Genomic DNA, 24,136 nt, shown 5'->3' on the forward strand with positions numbered 1-24,136 from the left:
CTACCTTCTTAAGTTAAACATTAGAAAGACTTTTTTAGCGGAAAGCATCGTTAAGAATCCAAATGAAACCATCCAGGATGCTTCAGAGTCTCCACCACTGCAAGTTTTAAAGACCAGACTGAACAACCTCCCATAGGAAATTGTTTGGTTATAGCTGATCCTCCCCCGGGGCAGGGGGATGGATAGGCTTACAGTACACTCTCACTCATGAGACACATTCTCAACCCATTTTCGTCACTCTCTGAACAACATGTCAAAATACAGCCATAAATACAGTCATTCCACAATGACCATGTACCAGCAACAACCTCTGGTGTCCGGGACACTAGAATTTTCCTCTGTACACTGAACGAGGCAGATTGGGTAGCAGCGCTCTACTTGATAGAAGCTGATTTTCAAATAGAGGCACTTAATTCAACAAACCTCAATGAAAAAGGTTACAAGGAGTTTGGAAAATGCTTTTCCGGATTCTCATCTCACACTACCATCACTAGCTGAAGAAGAGTATTTCTGCCATGTTTCTGCAATAACCACCTGCGGTCACACCGGGAACTGAAACCAGCCTTTCAGCCCTAGTAATCTGGAGTATCAGAGCTGAAACTAGGGAACCACCAGTCTCTATCTGGGAGTCGTAAGAAATCATATCTTTTGTGGGACATATGCAATGCCACTGGCTTACCAAAACTGCTCATTTTACTAAAAGAAGGTCAAAGATAATATTTTTAATTATTTATAAACTAATAATTTTGGATATGCTTTTAAAAACATATTCTTCTACAAGGATATGAGCTGGTTTGGTTGTTTTCCACCCTTTCCTTCAGAGGTAAATTTTTCAAAGACAGCTTATCTTGAAGATTCACTGCCCAGTTTGCGTGAAGAAACCTCTGCTGCTTCTTGTTCTGACGTTAGCTGGAAGACTTAATCCCGAAGGCTGTCAGTCTGGCAATAATCATCAGGACTCTTTTCAATATAAAAAAAGCAGACAAATGAGTCTTTAGCATTGGCAATGATTTGCAATACACAATACACAATCTGAGGAAGAAAATCTGATCTTAACTCTGCATCAAATCAAAGCAGCATTAACTTTAGCAAAAACAGTTTGGATTAGTTCAATCAGAGTAAAGTGATCAGAATCTGGCCCTTAAAAATGTGAGTGCTGGATCAGAATCCGGCCCACATCATACACAGCGATGGGTGTAAGTAGTGACATTCTCCCGAGAGAAGGAAAAAGGGGACGAAACCTTCAAAGTACTGTAAGAACACTTCCACTGTGCACAGCATCCTGAACAACACATAAGAGAGCCATTTGATTTTCTGAAATCTGACCATAAAGTACCGCACTCACTCAGAATGAGCTTGGTCAACTATTTTTAGCCCCATATCCGAGAAGGAAACAAATGCACCCACCATTTGTACTTTTGACCGTACTGAGACAATTGCCGCATGGCACAACAGCAGCACGCGGCCAAGCTGTGCAGCCATTCAGCACCGGCACACAGTATTGCAATAGGCATTTGTCATACATCTGTGGCTGCCTGTTGCAATAGTGTCTGTTAAAGAACAGAGAATATAATAAGGAACAGCAGTGTTTTCACACACCCATCCACGTCCTGAGAGTTAATCTTCAGGTGATTACATCTTACTGTTCCGTTGGCTGAAGAATGGTATTAAACCATCTCTACCATGGCTTGAGGTGAGAAAGTGCCGTATGTTCTCTGCAGTATACTTTGTATCCAAATACGACCCCAATATTTTAAAAAGAGCTGTATCTGTGGTGGTGTTTTTTTCATTTAAAGTTCAAAACTTAAAGCAAAGCGACAGATGCAAACTGTGAACTGGCCTCGCTGTCAGTGCCCTTGGTATGCTGATGAAAACACGTGCTTTTCCGCTCCAAAATAGAAGTTTGGTTGCGGTAAGTACAAATACACATGGAAAACAACTCTTAAACAAAGTTGGCTACCTACAAAATATTTCACACCTTTACAGGTTCCCACAAACTCAGTTATACTTTCACCCTCTACAACACATCTGTGTAATACTTAGAACAAAGCCACTACATTGTAGCACTCAGGAATTTAAACTACATACAAGGTTTTTATAATTCTTCCACTTCCATTTGAAGGAACGTTTGAGAAGTGCAAGTGGAAAAGCCATTATCTTGAGATTTTTTGTTGAACTATCTCATCACTAAGGGAATTCTCTCAAGCAATCCTATAAACAGATAATTAAAATATCCTGTGCCGCTTTTATGAGGAAAACAAGGCAAATAAAGATGACAAGGTCCAAGCTGCCAAACACCTGATAGCAGGTAACTGTTCATCTTCAAAATATATGTGGCGGAAAACAGAAGTGGGGGGCTTGTTTTTCACTGTGAACCTAGTACCCAGCCTAAATACGGCAGTACGCAGGGTGCAGCATGAGAGACTGCCCACTGCTGAAGGACACAATCCAACCACCACGAAAGTGGCGGCAATCAGAAATTCCTGAAGTATCCCTCATCATCTGTCTTCTCATCTACCGCACCCGGCTGCCCCGCGCCGTGCTCTCCTGCCCCAGCAGGACTCCGCCATCAGCGCTGCTCTCTCCTCCCACATACCTCAGGGGGTCTCCAGACACGAGGACGCACAGCCTCCCGTTCAGGAGCTACTGGATAAAACGCTACATTGCAAAGAGAAAAACACTGCTGCGATTATGTGGTAAGGATCGGGTTTGGGATGAAAACATAGACCTTGCATTTCAAATGGGATGATCCCCTGCATTTCAGGTGTGTGCGAGCGTCCGTAGACATATCGTGTGAGAGTGTATATGTGTGTCTGTATACATATGTACCTACATACACTCGTGTATGTGTGAGTGTGTATATATATAAAATAATATATATGTATGTGTGTATATGTAATAATACACACACACAAAAAATAAAAGTTAATATATGAAAGTGATTTGGCTAAGTGGAACCAAAACCCTGTGATTGTAACTATCTTTTCTAAGTAACAACTTATGGAGATTCTTTGGACAAAACACATCAAGTCCTGGAAACTACCTGGGGGGGAAAAGGCAAGCCCTTGTTTTGGGGCTTGCTCAAGTATTTATGTTTTATTTCAAATGTCTAATCAAGACAAAGCAGATCTGAAACCCATGTTTAAGAACCTGCAGTTTTCAACAATTGGTAACCTAATTTCAAGAAACCAAAAGCAATTGCTAAAATATTTATTGAAAATGCTTTCATGGAAACAATGAGAAAACACTATAAAAATGTTAAAAATATTAAATCAGCTTGACTGCTTCTGTATCTCATGAATTCAACAAGATCCTAGGCAACAATAATATTTAGAATAAATATTTTTCTTACGGGAATAGCATTTTCACTCAAATTGACCAGATGATATCAATTAAAAAAACAAAGATTAGATACAGAAAACACATCTACTGACTTAAAAACGAAACTGTACTCCAGTGAGTACAAAGCTTGTTTAAGACGACATTTACTTTTCCTTTCAAAGATCTTTTCATAGGCTTTTTTCCCTTAAAGTATTTTGAACTGATTTCAATTAAAATGACGAAAATGTGCTCGCTAACACTTCAGAAAGTACACACTACTCAGTGTAAAATACTGCACACATACAGAAATACAAAGATTAATACAAAGGCAAATTCAGTATCAATTCCAAATTCTGCACTTATACTATATGCCCACTTTAAAAACAAAAAGGGGGGGGAGACCAACAGCAAAATAAATAAATAAAAATCAGTGATACAAAAATACAGCAACTTTCTACGTAATATACCATCTGTTCCACCAGAAAACCATGCTGCAGCAAGCCACAGGGGCTACAGCTATTAAAAGCCCTTGTAGAAGAGCCAAGCGCTGTAATGAGCAGTTTCAGAAGCTGTGGAAAACCGTACCAGCCACCACAGTAAGGAGGCAGTCTGCGACGCGCTCAGTGGGAACTCGCCGTCCCTCCCGTCCCGCAGGCTGGAGGGAACCGGGCTGCCACGACGTCCTCAGCTCTTGCAAGCCCAGGGTCAGAGGTTTACAGCGTACCACCAGTAAAGCCGGGCCACGCTGAGGAGCAAGTGCTAGTTGTTTGAGGTTGTGGTGTTCTGCCACGGCTTTTTACGGGAAAGTTTTGTCTCCAGAGTTACAGACACAGTAAACTGGATTTCCCCAACTCCTCCACAGGCCACACCTCCACCGATGCTGCTCCCTGCTCTTGTACTACGAATCTAGTATCTGCACACAGAAACAGTTTCCGGAACACGGGAATGGGCGCCCTAGTACGCCTGCTACCCCGGAGGCTCATTAAAAATAGGAGCTGCTGTTGCATGCCAGATGCTTGCTCACTGTTGTGTGCCTTACAGCAAATGAAGTGCGAGTCTTCCAGCCACTCGGGCAAAGAGGCAGGCAGGAGAGACCCAGATCAAAGAATTACTGAGGGGTGCTCTGTTATGGTTAGGAAGGCCAATTAAGGTGCGCGTCCCTCTCCTTCCAGCTGGCAAAGTCTCAGGTACTCGGGATTATGTAGTAAGAATTTACTTCTGCCGCTTCTATTATTATTCATTAGGTGTGTGTTAAAAAGGTATCCTACCTTTCCAGGCTTTGGCTGCAATATCACACCAAATACAGGCTTTAGGGCAAGGCCTGAGTTCTTTAAACCACGCTTGTAAAGGTTTTGCTTTTGCTCTCCATCGCCATCCCCGGAACAAACGATGGAATCTCAGAACCCTGTGCAATTAGGAGACCGTACCTGGACGGGAGGGAATTCATGAGCCAACACATTATCATAGCTCTCATTAATAAAATAATAAACTGTGCAATTACAGTGGGTTGTACACATACCTCAGGGTATGCAGTAAGGCACAAATTTAGAAATGGAATGTTTCCAACAACCAACAACAACTTAAACAGGCAAGGATCCTTATCAAACAATTAGGTTACTCAAGAACTACTCCAATAACTGGCCTTTTTTGCCCAAGGTTATGCATTCTAAAATCATGTCATAAGCTTTGGTTGATCTGGGCTTTTTCCTCTTCTTTTTTTGTTTGTAGTATTTAAAAAAAGAAAATAGCTCATCTCCCCCCCATTCAACCCATCAGGTGCAAGACTCTTTCAAAATTACATCTAAAAATGGGAAAGTGCAAGAGAAACCCAGTTATCAGTAATAAGCCAATTCAATTCGGTGCTACTGGGCTTCAGATGGAGGACTAGATATGTAGGACAAGTAGGTTACACTAGAATGAAACATCGTACTAGAACCTTGCAAACCTATTGTAAATATTGTTTTCATGTGTCTTTTTTATGCTGAACCATACCAGAAGCAGGAAAAAAAAAATCTCTGAAATTATGCCACTTGAAACAAGAAGGTATCAGACCTCATTAAAAAAAAAAACAAAACCAAAATGACATCATGCACAAACTGAAATGAAATGCAAGTTTCTCACATCTTAACAAGCAGTTCCAAACCCAGATAATGGGATTTCATTCGGGAAACAAGCGTACAGGACAGGTAAGGTAACAGGACAGGCTCCAAGCTCACAAACTCTGCTGGAACTACGATGCCCTCAGGAATCCAGCAAGTTCCTTTCTCAGATGGGTTATAACTACCAAAAAAAAAAAAAAAAAAGCTAAAACCACAGCTCTAAGCCACCGTCAGTTCCAACACTTTTACCTAAGACTTGACGCATTTTATATTCAAATCACAATGAAAGCACCTTGGGGTAGATAATGTATCTTTACTCTTTCTTTCCAAATTACCTTATACCATCTGGCAATGTAACAATCACTTCTGTTGAGAGTGCCTTTTGTTTTATATCTTCTCTGCCTGAAGTATCCAGAGGCTGTTTCCATGTAGACAGTTTTTCCAATATTCTCACCTAGTGGTACTATATCCAATGAAGAGCAAACCTCGCATGCTAGAGGTTTCCATTTATAGGCTGAGACAGTCACGAGGAGCACTGTTTCAGCAGTACAAGTCCTATCCACAGCTGATGGCAAAGTCCTGGCCTCATGAAAAATCGCTAACAACTTGCCATTCTGCACTTTTATTGAAGTCAGGATTTGATCCAAAGTGACAGAGTTTTCACGCTGTTCACAAGAGACGAGGCAGTTCACACAGTAACACAAACTGTGCCGAGCACAGTTTGGTGTCATCTTCTCAGCCGTGGGGCACTGACTAGAAAACTGTGAGATGAGGGCAAGATGGTTTTGCGCTTGACATCAGAGAAAGTGAAGGACCAGCAACAAGATAAGTGTTGGCATGATGCAAGTGTTTTTCAGTATATCTTTCATTTACGTAATCTATTTACACAGGTAGCCTGTTGATGGATTGACTTTCTGGTCACATTTCTACAGCCATGAGACCTGGCACCACTAGTTCAGCCATGGCACTGAAGTGGGTGTCCTACCAAAGGAGTGAGGGTTAAAGAGCACCACTCACAAGTTGACTGTCGTGCACCACCAATGACAGGGCCTCAGAAACGATCCTTTAACCTTCTGACTAGACTAAGAGTGACACGATTATGTCCTTCAGAAACAAGAGGATATAAAAGGAATTCAAAGCACTTCAACTTAGAAGGCAAACATCTTCAGGGTCCAGCAAGACATGACCTTGGCTGAATCAGTCACAGGCAATAAAATGGGCCACCCTCAGTTACTGACTCTGCTGGCATCATCGTATCAGCAATGTACCAGGAACAGCGAATAACACTTTAGAAAGACCACCTGGGCAGATTCTGATACCCATTGCACCAAAGTGAAACCACAGCAGTTCATCATAGAGAACTAATATGATTTTTTACGTGGTTAACAAAATGTGGCTCTGTATATGCATCTATATACACACTTGTGAAATAAATGCTAATACTCACACATAAATAATGCAAATAAGTTTGTTTATTTAAAATATTTTCTTTGATTTTTAAATAATAGCAGAAGTTGAACCTACATTGAATCTAGGACAAATCTTCCTCTCAGTGACAAACAAGCCAGACCTGCAACCACGAGCTCTCGTGAAGTTATTCCAGGTATACTGTACTGTGAAGGAGACAGAACATGACTGGAGGCAAAAGCTATGATCACATAAATGTACATAAGTGTATACATATATACTTATACATGCATGCTTAAATATTTCTTCACACAACACAGCAAACCCCCTCAATTTTCTGGCATTATCTATTCATTTTTATGGGAAAACATCAAAGCAGGAGCCAAAAAAAATGCATTTCTGGCTGAAATAAAAACACAGGTGTAATCCCATCATCTGGATGTGACACTGTCTGAATTATGTAATGAAACTGGGAAGCACGGCGCTCTGTTTTCTAGTGTGTGAGTCTGTAAATAGCCACAAAAATCTATTTATTACACTCTTGGCTTGCCAGACAACCCACTTGACTGAGAGTTAGTCAAAATTGGTTTCATTTATTCCCCTGCTTGCTAGTTAAGTGGGTTGAACTATTGACCAGGATCAAATGATACTGCAACTAAATTAAATCAAAACAGTGCATAAGCAAATGTAATGAGAAATACCTGCAAGCATTGAGCAAGATAAGAAGGCATTGTATTCTGTGTGTACATTGTCTGTGGAGATGTCAAACAATGGAAGTTAGAGGATGCTAGCACTGTATCCAAGATGGTGCCTTCTATCGGATCTTAGTTACTCATCAAGACATGCTTGTACGACTTGCAACTGGACAGCGATTTTAAAGGCTGTAGTACTAAAAATTCTTTAGGTTGAGGACTTTATGTTAGAGGGAGACTTGATCTGGTAAAAATAACTTCTTGTAGGCAATTATAATCCACTGTCAGTCACATTCAAACCCTCCCTCCCCACCTTATTCATCTTCCCCTCTAGGCCTCATTCTCAACCAGCATACATCCAAAAATGTGTATTTAGCACCCTCGTTTTCTTCTTTAATTACTAAGGCTGTGAGAGAGAAAGAGAAAGAAAATTAAAAGGTTTCCCTCATAGTCACTCCATTTGTGGAAAATATGCTGCACTGAAGCTTTGGAGAGGTGTGCGTAAAGGAACTCCATCGTCCCATGTGTCTTTCTCTTTCCTGCCATGCAGAGGGTGATCTGCGGAGCAAGGGAAGGAAAGTCAGGGTATATCTACTGAAAGCTACTTTGCCATTACTACAGAAGAACAAGCACAGACCCCAGACACACCACTATAAAGCATCACATAGAGGGGACAGACCAAAACTAAAGCAGAGGTTTTTCTCCTTGTACACGTCTTTTACAAGTGAATGTGTTCAGGCCAATCTGCCATCATGGAAGGTTCAGATTTATCAACTCTGGATGCTGAAATCTGTACAACCCAGAAGCAAAACAAGCATTTCCAAGGCGCTGTATAAACGTACCTTGTCCTTGCCCCAAAAGAGAAGTTTTGGAGGCTCTGATATGCTTCCATTTCCTTGTCTATTACTTCCTCACCTCTCTGCCAAGCCTGTTCATAAGAGCAACATACAGAGTGACGAATTTTTGCCCACAAAGAGATCACTAACTCATTTAATGGAATCACCGAACAGCTATATGGTAACAGTTTTCAACTATTAATGAGCTGAGCTAAAAACAAAGCAGAGAAAATGAAGGTACTATGTGTCATCCTTTTGTCTCCCGACATTTCACAGACCGAAGTCCTGTCAATAACAAATCAAACTAAAGAAAGGTGCTATGGAAACCTTCTTACTACTGTGTATCAGTTCCAACTTACAACCTTGCTCCTTTACAAAAGCTAACTCAAAATTGCCCTACTAATTACTCCAAATGATGTAGTAGTTTTACTAATGCATGGCTGATTCTGAAATTTTTCACCAATAATTAACATTACCCACTATGATAAATTAGGTCAAAGATGAGTAAAATTTGTGTATTTTTTAATTAGTAATTAAGTAAATCAGAGATTGAAAAACTAAGAAAGATATGACGTGTCAAACGTGACAGGTAACTTACTAGACCAACTTTATTGCCCTCTCCATCCCAACATTTTGCCACCTACTGCAGAGGTAGCAACACTGTATTTGGCATCACTCTAGCTCTAAAACAAACACTTTTCCTCTGTGTTTGTGTTTCACTAACATCATGCTAACATCATTTCCTACTCAAGCATATTGTACAATTGACTCCGACCCTTACACTTACCACAAATTTCTTCAGATGTATTAGTAACATCTTGCTAAGCCTGTATCAAAATTCAACCGTACCTCACAAAACTAAATACATGTAGCTTATCCATTATTTAAGCCTTAAGAAAACAAAGATTCTAGCCAAGCAGGACTGTGAAAATATCCACTAACTTTTAGAGGAATTTTGCTAGTATTATAGGACCAATAATGGAACAGGCTGCAAGTTCTGTTTGACACAATTTTACTAAGAATTTTGGAAGAAATTATATTCACATAGCTTTGCAGAGATTTTAAAGCAAAATCTCTTCACTCTAAGAGCCTAGTATCACGACCTCTCCTGGTGATCAAAATAGACTATGATATCACACAGCATTAAGATGTCCAACTTTATGGTCTCAAAGTTCATAGTTAAATCCTACCTTTACCAAAGTGTCGTAACTTTTATTGACTTAAACAGGATAGGGAATTTGGTTGTAGGAGTCTATGAATGTCCAGCCAAAGATAATACCTTTTTCACTAAAGAACTATTTTATCTCAGATAAATGCAGGGAAAAAACCTTTCATAAGCAGCTTCAGAAACTGCGTTCATAAACATAACTGATTTTAAATAGGAAAAAGTCAAAATTAGTCTATCTATTGTCACAGAAGACCATGAATTATACTCCATTCGCTCTTCTACAACATTAACAAAATAGTTTTAGAAATCCAACTCCAAAGATGAATCAGTGTTCACAGGTGTCACAGAGGACTCAGTTAAACCCTGTCAGCGTGCACAGATGTCAGTTAACCAGGGGCTTGCGTGGCTCTCTACAGCATCTCTTTTTCATTGCTAATGTTTGTACAGAAAGAAAGAAAATCACTTTCAAATGCCACATAAACTGACAACAGTTAGAACAAATGAAGATATATTTTCCAGCTAACTGAACTATTTTAGCTGTCTTTGAAAGACAAGGAACATGAAACTCCACATACTTTTAGGAATTTTGTGAACAGGCTACACTCAAAACGAACTACACTGAGCTACGAAGACTGCTAATAGATGCCAGCAACTTAGTCTCTGTTGAATACTGACTTTGATCTAAACTAAACAGTTTTTGCTCTAACTAAATAGCATCACATCTTGTTGTCAAGGATGGGTAACCCCAGTTATTATTTCATGCTATTCTTTCTTGACACACTACACGTGTTTTGTTTTAACACAAACCACAAATACAAAATACATAAATACAGAGATTGGACCATTTATCTTATTTAAATTAAAAAAAAAAAAAGCAAGAAAACCCCACTGTCTAATAAGACTAATTCTGATATTCCTGATCCTGTCCTGTTAGATTTTTTTAAAACATAAAGCTCCTTTCTGCCTAAGCACAGATATTACTCTATGGGAAAACTTCTCATTAGAATCATAGAATCATAGAATCATAGAATCATTGAGGTTGGAAAAGACCTCTAAGATCATCGAGTCCAACCGTCAACCCAACACCACCATGTCCACTAAACCATGTCCCTAAGTGCCTCATCTACTCGTCTTTTAAATACCTCCAGGGATGGGGACTCCACCACTTCCCTGGGCAGCCTGTTCCAATGTTTCACCACTCTTTCAGTAAAGAAATTTTTCCTCACGTAATTAAATACTATTATTTCAACAAAATTAAGCATTCTGCTCTACTAAATGCTCTGAGATTGTATCATGTCCTACAATGTGTAATTAGACATTTTTTTCAGCTTTTTAAATTGCTTATTAGAAAACATCCAGTATTACTCCATATTCATAAATCACTTGATAAGGAGTGCACTCAAGCTCCGACAGTCCACCACCAAGCCCAGCAGAGCAAAATGGCAGGCACGCCTCTAGGGTTTGGGGAGGCAGGGAGGATTAAGTTAGCCCAGTCAGGCCAGCAGCAATACTAACCTCTGTAGCGAAAAAAGTCTAAACTTCTCTATAAATTACAGAAAATAATCTGGGTTTTTTCTGCTTTGTTTTTTCATGAGCGTTTTATTATGAAGAGGGTCAAACCCTACTTTACTGCATTACCTTTAAAATGTCACCTGACACTGTAATTTCAATTCCCTTTAGCTCCTCCAGTTTTCACTTTTCTATTAAACTGAACTACACATGCAAATTATCTAACTGCTTTCCTTTGTACGGAATTTCCGATAAACCACTATCTAAAAAAGAAACTTTCTGTAGCAATCAAACCTTGAGTTCCTCCTGTATGACACAACAGCAATTAAAGCATGCCTTTCAAAAAATACTGTACGTCCTTTTTTTCCCCCTTTGGCAGCTTATATAAATCAGAGATTTTAGCCAGAGCTGCAGCAGTCTATTACAACTTACTTAAGCTGCAATGAAGTGAACTTACATTTTTAAGAACAGATATATTCTTTACAATTTTTTTTGTGCAGGCTGAAATTTCTTGTATATTAGAGTTGCATTTTTCAGACTCTGTAAGCATGTTAGGACAGAACTGTCAATCACAAGAACAAACAAAACAATAAAATAATTTTCTGTTAAACACAAATTGAGGTGCAACAAAACAAACCTGCGTGTGCATGAAGTGGCCATAAACCCATTACCAACTACATTATTACGTTACTTACAGTTTCTATGTCATTTTTAGAAAAAACTTTTCTGTTGAGACCAAGTCTACACTGAGGTAGAATGTGCATAAACAAACTCAGAAAAACAGATATAATCACTATACAAACTAGTCATATCAGCGTAACCATGTACCAGGGGAATTTATATCAGATAATTACATCCACATTGGTACACTGTATTGCTTTAAGAATACTACCATCTAAGTGGTACATTTTTGGTAGGTATGCCCTGAGACCCCCATCCAGAGAAAGTGGAGGAAAAAAACACGTATAGGTTTTTGCTTACTGACATATCAATCTATGAAAAAGTAAAAGGCAATATTCAGTTTCAAGAAACAGTGAAAGAGGCATGCCCAGGGCAGAACAAGGAAATACAGAAACACAAGCAATGTTGTAACCATAAACAGATGTGGTCCACACTCCACTGCCATTACCCTGGCATACAGAGAACAGAGAGTGACCGTACTGCAGATGTACAAAATATGCCTGAAAGACAAATGAAAATAAGCACCCAGAATCCACAAAACTTCCTCAGAGCAAGAAGAAACTCTTATGTTTAGACCACATTAATGATGGTGAGAAATTAATCACAAGACAATAAAAAAAAAGGCAAGAGACTTTTAATTTGACAGGCAAAGTTGCATACGATACTTGTACGTCTTCCGATTATTTCACATTGGGGATTTGAAAACACCACATCAGATTGTTTCCCCTACCCATACCCTCTCACCCCTTTTCCATGCTCATAGCTTTGTGAGAGAGATTTCTGGGGACAAATCTTACCGGGGGCAACCTACTACAAATGAGTGGTTGGGGTAAAGTCAACTGTTTAATTTATGAACAAAAGTTCAGAATGCTAAAATAAGAGGTATGTGGTGGACATGTATGTGGACATGTGGACATGTAAGAGGTATGTTTTGGACACGAGGAAAAATTTCTTAACTGAAAGAGTGGTGAAACATTGGAACAGGCTGCCCAGGGAAGTGGTTGAGTCACCATCTCTGGAGGTGTAGATGAGGTGCTTAGGGACATGGTTTAGTGGGCACGGTGGTGTTGGGTCGACGGTTGGACTCGATGATCTTAGAGGTCTTTTCCAACCTTAATGATTCCATGGTGCCTCCCACTTGCTATTTCAGTAAAAAAAACAAAAATCAGATGTTTCCAGAGATTAACATATTCTTTAAATTCACTGATGATTTCTTAAGGTCCGAGTAGGGGCTTGCTAGTTGGTTATCATGGAAAAACTTCTAATGACTCTATTTACAATGGATTTTTGCTCTCAGGCTGTCAGACCAGCACTTTTACAAGTCCTAATTTCACTTGAGAATGAAAAATATGGCCCCAATGAATTGCTTTTTAATATTTCCTGCTGAAACAGAACAGTTGTTGCGAAGTCTTAAAAAAAATATTTAAGCCCCAAAAAGAGAAAAACTGTACAAAGCTGCTATTTCCTATTAAAAATGGCACAGCCAGCTTGAAACTTTCATTTTTCTGTGATAATTCTGCGCTACTTTAATTAAATATAGCATCCAAAATTACTGACTGAAACACGTGAAAAATACTATTCTCCATTTTCCATCTAGCTTACTCTTCCCCTTGCTGCTTCTTCACTTCTTCAGGAACTGCTAGATAGTTCCTTCTACTGAGGGGAAAAAAAACAGTTAAATTACGGAGAAAACCCAGTAACTTCAAAAATAGTTATTTTAATCTGTAACATACTACTTCAGAGATGCTGTTTAAGAAACCTGTTAAGAAAAAATAACCTGCCTCTTTAAATAAAAGAATTTTAAAGCAGTTTCCTCATAACTTATCGGACCTTTTTCAAATAACAAAGGTATGCAGCCTCTGCACTCAACACTTCTGTGGAGCTCCCAAGAGTATTTGCAATTAACTCTTGCTGAAGACTTTAACCCATCAGATCTAATAATAATTATGTATTCTTCCCGCTAGGAGGACCAATAATTTAAAACCACACACTGTCAGGTTCACCTCTTCTCAATGATTGATGGATAAAACATTTTCCTCTCTTTACCCTGTGTGAAGGCCACTGACATGGAGAACCAACTTTTGCTGGGCGTGATTTATATCAGGACCTAAGACAGGCAGAGAAAGTTAGTTCTCAGCTCTGGCAATTTACCTGGAATTCTTACACAGAATCAAGTGAGAGCTACATGGAAGTAGTACTTGCTGAGCTCTACTTACAGAGCTGGATGGACAGCTATCAATATAACCGACCACAGCTTATTAAAAAGCCCCACCATACTCAAATTTGAAAGATGGCTTGCCATATTTCATAATACAAGTCACATAACTGTGACTTGTATACTCTACAGTAATACTCTTAAATAGCAAGCATTTTTCTCTTTGATGGGTAAGTATTGCAGTATTTTGCCAAGTAAACCACTTCTGCCAGACACAGCTCCTATATTCCCATTACCTTACCCAATATGGTTAAATCTCAACAGTAGTAACAGTAAGTGCCCCTGCTGATGACTCGAAAACAACGAAGAGAGGGGCATGCAAAATGATAACCATTACTTTCACTTTTGTTTAAATCCAATTCACCTTAATTCTTTTAAAAACAAGCACCTAAAGAAATGAATAAACAAAGAAGTTTGGCAAAATGCTCAACAGTAAGTGTCCTGCTTTAAAAACTTCCAGCTTAGTTACAAACATGTGGACCAGTGTCATAGATTTACTCATGTAACTGAGTCCAGCCAATGGTATCAGAAATAGTTAAAAGTCAAAAAAGAATGGCCTTGTAGGGTGCCACCACATAAACTAAACATGATATACTGCCAAACACTCAAGCAGACACATGTACCATTATTCAGCAAGGACCACATGAATGCATATGGCTCTCTGTTTTGTCTTCATAGTAACAAGAAAGTTTGTAAACAGATCTCACATATGAGGCAATCTAGTCACTCGAGAATCTAAAAATTTGCCTTTGTAAAGAAGCATTCTGCACTGTTGCCACACAATTGGACTTAGATGCACAATTAAAAGTCCTCTACATTTGTGCTGTGGGACAAGTGCTACTCAATTTTATTCTTATCCATAGCAGTGATGTTTTAACATGCCACCTCAGCCAGGATGTATATGCCTGCTATGCCAAATAGCCACCGGAAAATCATGTCAACACAATAGCCCATAAAACATTAAAAATTTGCTCTATCAACAAAAGTAATGACACCCCGACTTCGTACCATACCACTGCTGACTTTGCACAGCTGAAAACCACAGTAACCTTACACGTATTTACAGATGACAGCAGTAACTTTTTAAAACTCACATGGAAAAAACCCTCTCAGCCTAATCTACAACAACGAGGCAAAGCAAAAAAATCATGAAGAAAGTTTCAGACAATTCATACCTGAAGTTTCAGAAGTATCTCCTGACTGGAAGGATAAGGAAAGATTTAACATCTAACTGTAAATAAATATAACCCCCAGGTTACAGTGCATCTATCTAAATACGTCCACATGCTGCAAACCTAACAGGCAGAGACTCTCCTATCTTTAAAAACAGATGCACTTTTTTAGCACGTCTGCATATCATTTTCACTATCAAAATACTGAGGATTCTGCATTGCGTCCTCATAACCCGAGGATCAAATTCCTCTGGTAGTCGGGTAATTCACAGCAACAACAGAATTTAAAAACTGGGCCCACTGAATCTGTACCTTGTTAGACCAGTAGTTCTATTTAGTAATTACTGTAATTATTCGGTGTCCCCAGATCTCCTAATGACGACCGGAGCCCCCTTGTGCTAGGAGCTGCACAAACACGGAACAGAAGATGCCGTCTGCACGCACAGCTCCATGGAGTAGAGCAAGACAGACCTATCGATTAATGGTTTGCTTTTGCCACCCGACCACTCGATTTACTTCTTTCATAGTAATTGACAGTATAGACTTGGGGGGGGGGGGTTTAACATCCTTGACTAAGTAGGCATAAAATGTTTTCTATATTACTTAATAACGTACAAAACCACACAGGCTTTATATTAAAGTTGACTTCACTTTAAAACGAGAGAAGGGAAATTATTTAGCAAAATATTTCTGCTGAAACTCATTAGTATTTCTACTACTTTGATTTAAAAGGGTATTTAAGAATTATTGTAAGAAAAAAAACCTTTAATGTTTGAGTAGAAGTTTAATTTCTGCAATTACCATACGAAGGGGGATTAAAAAAAAAAGCGCCACCTCAAAATAACGTTTGACCATTACTGCCAACTAAGAAGAAAAACGGAGAACTCTCTTTCTGGGAAATTAAGCTCGGAGGGCTTTTATCGTTGTCCTGGGGCGAGCCCCAGCCGCCTGCCCGCGGAGACAAGGCGGGCTCGCCGGCGGCCGGCCGAGACCCCGGGCCAGGCGGGCTGAGGCGGCGGGGCCTCCCGCCGGCTTCCCCACGCGCGGGCCGGAGCTCTTCAGGACACCGCCTGGAGCGGAGACATCATCACCCCCCTCCCTTCCCCTCCCCCTCCCCTCCGGGCTCCCTCTCACGGAGGGGAAGGCCGGGCCCGCCCGCCAGCCCCCGGCAGGGAGGTCGGAGCGGGCTGAGGAGGTGCGGGGCATCACCCGGGCTAAACCGGGGCTTTCCCCTCCCCGCGCCGCTTCCCCCCAACGGCGGGGACGCGCAGAGGCAGCCCGCGGCGTCCCTGCCTGCCTCCCGCCGCGGCTGGCCCCCGCCGCGCGGTGCCGTGCCGGCGTGAGGTATCCTGTGCGACAGGCGCGGACGTGCCGCTTACATAATCACCGCCGGCCGCACACGTACCCCGCGTTACATAAGGGACCGTGACCCCGGCAGCCCCCGCGCCGCCGGCCCCCGCCCGCCGCCGCCCCCGCGGCAGCCCCGCCGGCTGGGGGAGGGAGGGCCCCGGCGGCGGCCCCGGCCGAGCCCCTCGTTAACCCCCTTCCTGTGGCGTTTACACGTCATGGAACATTCCCGGAACGGGCCAACGTCCCACCCACTTCAGGGAACAGTCACCGCGGCGCAGCCCGCACACACGCGCTCACACACACACACACGCACGCACGCACCGCCGGCACGGCGGCGGGTCTCCCCGCGCACACGCACACCCCCTCTGCCCGCCGACCCCCCGGCGCCCCCCGCGCAGGGCGTGGAACGTGCCGGCAGCCGGAACTCGCCCCGTCCCCCCCGGCGCCCTGCCCGCCGCCGCGCCGGGTGGCCCCGGGTGCCCCCCCCCGCAGGGCGGCCCCCCCCTCAGGGCGCCGGAGGCCGCGGAGAGAGCCCCGTCGGGGCGGCCCCCCCGCGGGCGCCTCTCCCCGGCGGTGACCATGCCCATTCCCCGCCACAGGAGGGGATTACGCAAGGCAGCCTGCTCCTCATCTGCATACACTTACAGGCTGGGTATTCCCCACATTTCCTAACGGCGTGTCACCGACAAAGGCCCGGCCCCGGCCCCGGCCCCCTCCTGCGCCGGCTCAGCGGGGCGCCGGGCCGGGCCGGGGGAAGAGCCGCCGGCCGTGGTGCCCCGGGGACGGTGCCGATGACTGCCAGCGCCCAGAGCCGCCGCCGCCAGAGCGGCGGCTTACCGGTCCGGCGGTTTTACAGCCCCGCCGGCTTCCCCCGCCGGCGCCCTCCCCCGTGCCTCCCGCCGCCTGCCCTCCATTTACCCCTGCAGCCCCAGGGCCGGGGGACGCCCGGCGGCGGCCGCGCCGCCAATTGCTCCGGCGGCACTCGGCGCGCTGGCGTCAGACCCCCCGCTCGGCAAGCGCCCTCTCCGCCGCGGCCCGAAACCCAGCCCCGCGGCGCCCCGCAGCCGAGCCCCGCCGCCGGCGTGCCCCCCGCCGCCGGCAGCCGCCCCCCGCCGGCGGCTCGGCGCGGCTGTCAGCTGGTGCCGGTGACAGGGGGCAGGCGGCGGGCAGGGAGGAGGGGGCTGCCCGCAGCAGCCCGCTGCTGCTCACCTGGAAAGTCACCGAGGAGGAAGGAGGGAAGCCCTCCCGGTGCCCTTGTTGTTGTTGTTGTTGTTGTTGTTGCTGATCCCGCCGGGCGCTCTTGTTGCTCCTTTGCTAAGGGCTTGCCTGGAGCGAGGTGGCTCGCGGTGCTTCTTTATATGTAAAGACAGAGAGAGGTATTCCAGCGGCCGAGGGGCGCCCGTTTCACGCATTTATCTTAAGGCAGGTCATTTCTCCCCCTCTTTTTGGAAAGGATCATCACCATCACCCTGACAGTGGCGGAGGGGCTGGTGTTGCACGGGGGAGAGGCGGAGGCCCGGGAGCCGCAGCCCGCCCTGGCCGAGGCGGGAGGGAGCGCTCTGCGCTGCAGGCAGATCTGCCGGGCTATTCCTGGCACCACTTCCCAGAACAGAAGTTACAGGGCGGCGAGCGCGGAGCGAGCGCGGGGAGCGCGCCGCCCGTGACGTCACCGGGTCCCCCCGCGCGCCGGCGGGGAGCGAGCGGGGCGCGACCGGCAGCGCCCGGCCGCGGGGTGATGGGCGCTGCCCGCCCGTGTGTGTGCGCGCGAGCCGGCGGGGAGGCGGCGAGGGGAGAGGTGCGCCGTGCGGGCGGGGAGGGGAGGGGAGGGGAGGGGAGGGAGGAGGCAGGGCTTCGGAGGGCGAAGCCGCGGCCTCTCCCCGCCGGCGGCGACCGCCGCTCCCCCTCCCCCTCCCCGCCGAGGGAACTCCCAGGAGAGCCAGTCCCGACTTGCCGCGCACCAGCCGGGCGTCCTCCCGGCCCGAGAATTTCCTCCGAGGACGCGGGACCCTCCTGCCCCCTCCCCTCCCTCCGCTTCCTTTTTTCCTCCCCCGGCCCCTCCGCCCCCTCGCTCCTGCCTGGGCAAGACCGCGTTATCTGTCAGGGAGAACAATACGACGCCAGGGCTCCCCGTGCCGGCCGCCGTCCCCGGCTTCGCAACCCGCCTGCCGGCGGCGCCCGCCCGGCCCCGGCAGGCGCCTCCGAAACCGGGCACGGCTCTGCCCGCCGGGCGGGCGGGCGGGCGGCCGTCCCGACCCGACCCTCGCTCGCCACCGAGTACGCAGCCCTTTAAAAGGGGCCGCACAGCACACCGGCACGGCGGGGCTCGCCGCCGCCCCGGAGGGCAGGGAGCCCGCCGGCGGCAGGCACAGCCGAGGGCGCTCCAGCCGCCCCGGGCTCTGCCGCAAAGACACGCATTTATTTTAACGGCCTCTCGCCGCCAGCGCCGCGGCGAAGCGCCTTCCCCGAGAGCGGCCCGTGCCACCGGGGGGACGGACGGACGGTGCCGGCGGTGACCGAGGGCCAGGGACCCCGCCGGCCCTCTCCCCGCTGGGGGCGGCCGCCGCCGCCACCTCACGCCGGCTAACGGCCGCCCGGGGCCCGCGCCCCCACCTCCCCCCGCCGCCGCTCACGGGGCCGCCCGCAGCCAATGAGCGCCCGCAACGTCCGGCGGCGGGGCGGGGCCGGTGGCGGGGCCGGTCTCCCGCAGCAGCCGCCACCCCCCGCCGGCCCCGGAGCCGGCCCGCCCCCGGGGCAGGGGCGCCGCAGGGGGAATACCCTCTCGGCGGGGCGAGGCGGTGCTTGCGCCTCCTGGGAGCGTCCCGCCGCTCTCCCGCGGCTGCCAACCGACCGCCGGCTGCCGGAGCCGCCGCTGAACCGGGACCCGTCCCGGGTCCAGCACCGACACACGGCCCGGGTGCTGCCGTTAGCAACGGCTTTGAGTTAGCTAACCCGGGGCGAGGCCGTGGGGGACAGGGGTTGTCTTCCTTAGATGTGCCACGGCTGCTCGGAGAGTAAAAAGTTCGCCCGGCTGGTTCCCTCGCCCGGCCGCTTCGGCAGCGCGGGGGCCCCTCCTCGGGCTTCGCCTGGTTTGGCCTCGCCGTGGCACAGGGGCGTGCTGGGTTTTTGAAAGCAGGTCTTCATTTAGGTCTCAGAGCGAAATAATTTTCTGCCGGGGAAGCCATTCAACCGCACTTGAAGGCTTCCGTAAGGTGGTTCGAAGTGATGCCAACTCGCGGCGCTGTCACCGTGACATCAGAAGTCATACTAGCACCTGAGATTATTGCTTTGATTCACATCAAGAAACAAATCTCAGCCTCATGGATGAAAAGGAAAGAGTGTGCGCGTAAATCCTGAAAGCCGTAGTTCTTGCGGCAGATGCCAGGGCACATAAAACCATTTTTTCGTAATTTTAGTGGTTAAGAATTTTAAGTCATTCCTGCAGCTTTTAGGGACTATTAACAGTTCAGTGCGCGGGGTTGGCAATACGGGGGCACAGAATCTATTAATAAATACCCCGCCATCCTAATCTGGTCCTTGGCCCCTGTTGACTTTGGTGGCCTTTGGGTCGGGTTCACAGGGCTTCATCGTGCTCCATCCAGGAGGTGCAGGGGAGCCTCGGGACTTCTTGGGACTCGCCTCAAGTGATGCGGGCACAAGCATCTCGCGTGATCGTAATTGTACGGTAACTGACGACTTCTGTTACATAAAAGGCTTGCTCCTGCCAGCGTGTTCAATACTAAGAGGACTGAACCACAGCTGACGGGGCGTTGCTTGCTCCTTGTTAAGTCTGTGAGCACGTCTGTCTTCGTTTTCCTGGTTTTCCGTGTAAGTGGTAACATCATTCCTGACACCCGAGTATTGTTTGACTGGAATTATTCTGTCTGAGTAAACGTATTGACCTTGGGCTTGTGATCTTTATTTCATGCCATGTCAGAATAAGTCAACGGGAGACAGGAGTGCTTAGGATTTGTTTTAAATAGAGGTTTTCCCATCCTGCCGCTTTCCACAGCAACGGCGTTTACCTCTGCCCCCAAATGACGGCTGCCAGTACCTTCCCTCTGGGAAGCTGCAGACTCCTGACCAGCACGTTTGACTTCTCGCCGTATGCCCAGGGCGGTCTCCTTCTCTTCTGCCTCTCACAAGACTTCAGAAGTTCATTTTTATTGTCACAGAGGCAGAAGCTACTGCAACAAGGTTCAATGCTCAAAATAATTTCAAATAAAGTGTTTATTGACAATTATTCTCAAAGCAAAGTAGAATTGTTCTCTCCGTAATGCTTTTCAAAATAAGGGTCTTTTTCCAATTATGTTGGTTATCTCAACAAGTTTTACTTTGTGTCCTTTCCCACGTTCTCTTTCTCTTGGTATTGCAGCATCTGAGCCACAGCCATTTCCTTCGCCGGCGTTACAACTCTTGGGCACCTTAGCGGTCCCAGGGAAGAGGCTGAAGCTACACGGGTGCTCAGAGACCTCGACTGTCGTACATCATTTGTTTGGCTCAAGCCCCGGAGCAGGTTTTGACAGGCTGCACCACTTGCAGCTGCAAGAGTCCCTAGCTTGGAGGAGACACCCCCCCCAGCTGAAGAGGCAGGGAGGTCTTTGCATGGTTCCTTCAGCCCACTCCTCCTTTGTGCAACATTGTAGGGGAATGAGCGTAACTGCGAGCAAACTTACCTTCACCCCTGACCGATGCCCCTTTCCCCGCCCAGGGGGAGCAGGAGGCAGGAGCTCTGTCCCGCAGAGGGGCTGCAGCTGGGATGCCCGGGCAGCTTTCCTCACAAACTCCTGCCAGTAACTCTGTGCACAGAGAGGCAGCAGACATCTGAATCACTTCCTCTCGCCTGCTTGTGACAACATAACTTAATAATGATGTCCTTGCATCGCACCATCCTATCATTTCCCTCTAGATTTTTTTTTTTTTTTTACATTTAATAAAACTATCACTCTAACTAAACTGAGAAAGGAACTAAGCGAGCTTTCAGGTGTGAGATTCACAGCTGTTATTTAAGTACAGATTTTGCAGATTCATCAGAAAAGAAGTCAGTCTTGCTGCTTGGAAAGCACCTTGGCCATCACAGCTGCCGCCAGTAGCAAGAGCAATACAGAATGATAATATTCAGCAATGATGTTCACGGTTTATTAAACGCTATAAATTATTCTGAAAACTTGGTTTGATCTCAGAACATACAGAGTCCATCGGTTTTGTAAACTGTGCCGCTCCCAAAGTAGATAATAGAAAGCATTACATAATTTTTCTATAGTAGTACAGTTGAGTTGAAATGTTAAATAAGCATTCCTAAAATAGCTAACAACTTTAAAGCAATTCATTCTTTCTTACTTTGGGAAAAATTACTTGGTCCCTAAGCCTGTACCCACAAGCTCTTACCTATTTCTTCACAAAGTTGTTACAGACACAGCCGCACCAAAAGAGACAATTCCTTTCTATAAAAGGGTTGATACTACCTATTGATTTCAGCGTGAGTAAAGCAAAATGGACCAAATGTATCCAATTTTCTGAAAGTCTCAGAGGGCAGGAGCGCAAATTAAAATTAGTGTTGGTGGCATTATTTCGCTGTTTAGCATCCCCTTTCTTAAGATTTGATTAAGTGAGAAAATCTATGGGAAACTGTCTGGGAATGGCCTTCCTTGTAAATAAACAAATACTAATAGTTTCCTACCAGTGTTGTTTAAAACGCGTCGTGCTTATTTGTGTAGGAACTTCCTTCCCTTTTCCTTCACTCCTTTTTCCGACTGCCTGGACTGCAACGTCTGTTGCTGTCCTTGCCCCTTCCAGCCCCACCACTGCCCTTTCTAACTCCCTACTTACACTCCGTGCTCCTCACGCTTGCCAGTAAAACTGCTGGCTTTCCAACGCCGGAAGGGGGGTACACTCCCTCTTCTGTACGGAGAAAGGACTCTTTGGAGGATCTGATCTTCCTCCCCGCATGGCTGAGAGAAGGGCCCTGAGCTGGACACTGGGACGATGAACGGCCGGCGAGGGTGAGGGTCCCTGCCACTGGCCCCTCCTCAGGGACTCCTGGAGAGCCTAAGGGAGCACCCCCAGCGGTTCCGGGGCTGGGAAAGAGGGTGAGAAGGGAGACTGAGCTAGATCAGAAGACTTATCGCGGGCCCTGAAAGGGCTGCATTTGTCTCCTGCTTTACTTTTACATTTAATACCATAAAACGTATTTTCAGCCACAGCATTCCACTTTCCCATTTGTACGCATTGCTTTCATTTTGCTCAAGTGCCGTCTTACCTTGTGAGAAAAGAGAAAAAGACATTGCCGACTCACCCTCCCAACACCTCTCCCTATGCGTTCCTTGAATCCGGGCTGCTGTATCTTGTTTGTCTACTCTCCTACGTAAACAAGGGTAATCTTTCTTCATAGGGGAGTGTGCCCGTGACTCCTCCACAGAACGCAAAGAAGTCACAGTGAAGCATCTCTTTATCCACAACAGCTTCAAGCTCATGCGCTATCAAATGGTGCGAAGGAGCAAGAAGCCAAGGTGGTTAGCTTGAACAAGCCTGTGTGTAAATAGCTCTGGCAGAGGGCCCAAAGGAAGGGGAGTACTATTTGCCTGGTAATGAACAAATGGCTCTATTTCCTGAAGGAAAAATATTTTTCTGCTATATTGAGCTTTCCCTCAAAAAAAAAAAAAAGTAAGTAAGTGATTTTCTCCACATAAAGTATTTCCAGATGCAGAACTAACATGCTGTGTGTATCAACAGCTTGATAATAACATGTCATCACTTGACCTTGGAAGGGGGGAAAAAATGAAAAAGGCAGAATTTTCTGAAATTATGCCCTTTCATGGGAACATTTTTTAAAGCCCATGAATTCTGGGAAAATATTTTTAAATAAAATTTGATTATTTTCACTCATTTCCATTTTTTCACAGCTAATTAGCAAGCTGAATAGGAAAATCTACAATGCTGACCAGAAACTCAGCCAAGTGATTATGTGGACTTCTCGCGTGAGATAAATGAACCCTGTAAGTGCTATAGCCGGATTCTTGTTGATCACCCTTTTTAATATCACAACCCAATTAATTTTTTGAAAGACCCTGACTTTGGGGCATTTTGAGAAAATATTTTGCCTTGCTAACAAGTGGGCCATGTTATCAGGCACTGGTTATTTCTCTTTAAATAAAAAGTAATAGGTCCTATGTATTTTGTATGCTATACGCGGTTCTCTCCCCCTCCTTGCCCCACTTTTTCTAGGAAGAGCTGAAGTAAGAGCCTGCCAAAGACATGGCATTTATATTCCCATTAGACCTGATAGCCTTTCGTTTAGCATTCTTCTCAAATAGGCAACTTACAATTTTGCATCCTCTTCCAATTCAAAGAAACCTCAAGTGCTTCATGTGTAGAGAATTTCACGTACGGGCTGGAGAGAGACAGAGGGGCAGACCACTCTTAGTAGTGAGTAGTGACAACTTGGAAACAGTAAAGGAGAATATCTTGGCATCTCAAAATGGCAGAGGGCACTTTGGATAAGAAAAATGACATTAACTAAGTCGCAGCTACCTAGAATTTGGCCATACTATCCTATCTCCTTTACTCTTCTGGCACATGCCATGGGAACCTTCCTAACCGCATTGGTTGCCCTCCTGGTTTTGCATCTCGGGCATCTTCCCACAGGCCAGCGCCCCGAGCATCCTGCAAATACCTTCCTTCGCAACTGAT

General features: G+C 45.8%; 1 protein-coding gene across 4 annotated transcripts in view; it reads right to left on the bottom strand.

The window, feature by feature from the left end:
- Window positions 1-18,102, bottom strand: part of HIVEP2 (HIVEP zinc finger 2) — a 150,318-nt gene extending 132,216 nt beyond the window's left edge. For all 4 annotated transcript variants that reach the window (XM_076333739.1, XM_076333735.1, XM_076333734.1 and 1 more), the window contains exon 1: window positions 17,660-18,102. The gene's annotated coding sequence lies outside the window, so the exon portion shown is untranslated. The remainder of the gene's footprint in view (window positions 1-17,659) is intronic.
- Between the last annotated feature and the right edge of the window lie 6,034 nt (window positions 18,103-24,136).

Source organism: Aptenodytes patagonicus, chromosome 3 (assembly GCF_965638725.1).
Source record: "Aptenodytes patagonicus chromosome 3, bAptPat1.pri.cur, whole genome shotgun sequence".
In the NCBI taxonomy this organism is placed as follows: Eukaryota; Metazoa; Chordata; class Aves; order Sphenisciformes; family Spheniscidae; genus Aptenodytes; species Aptenodytes patagonicus.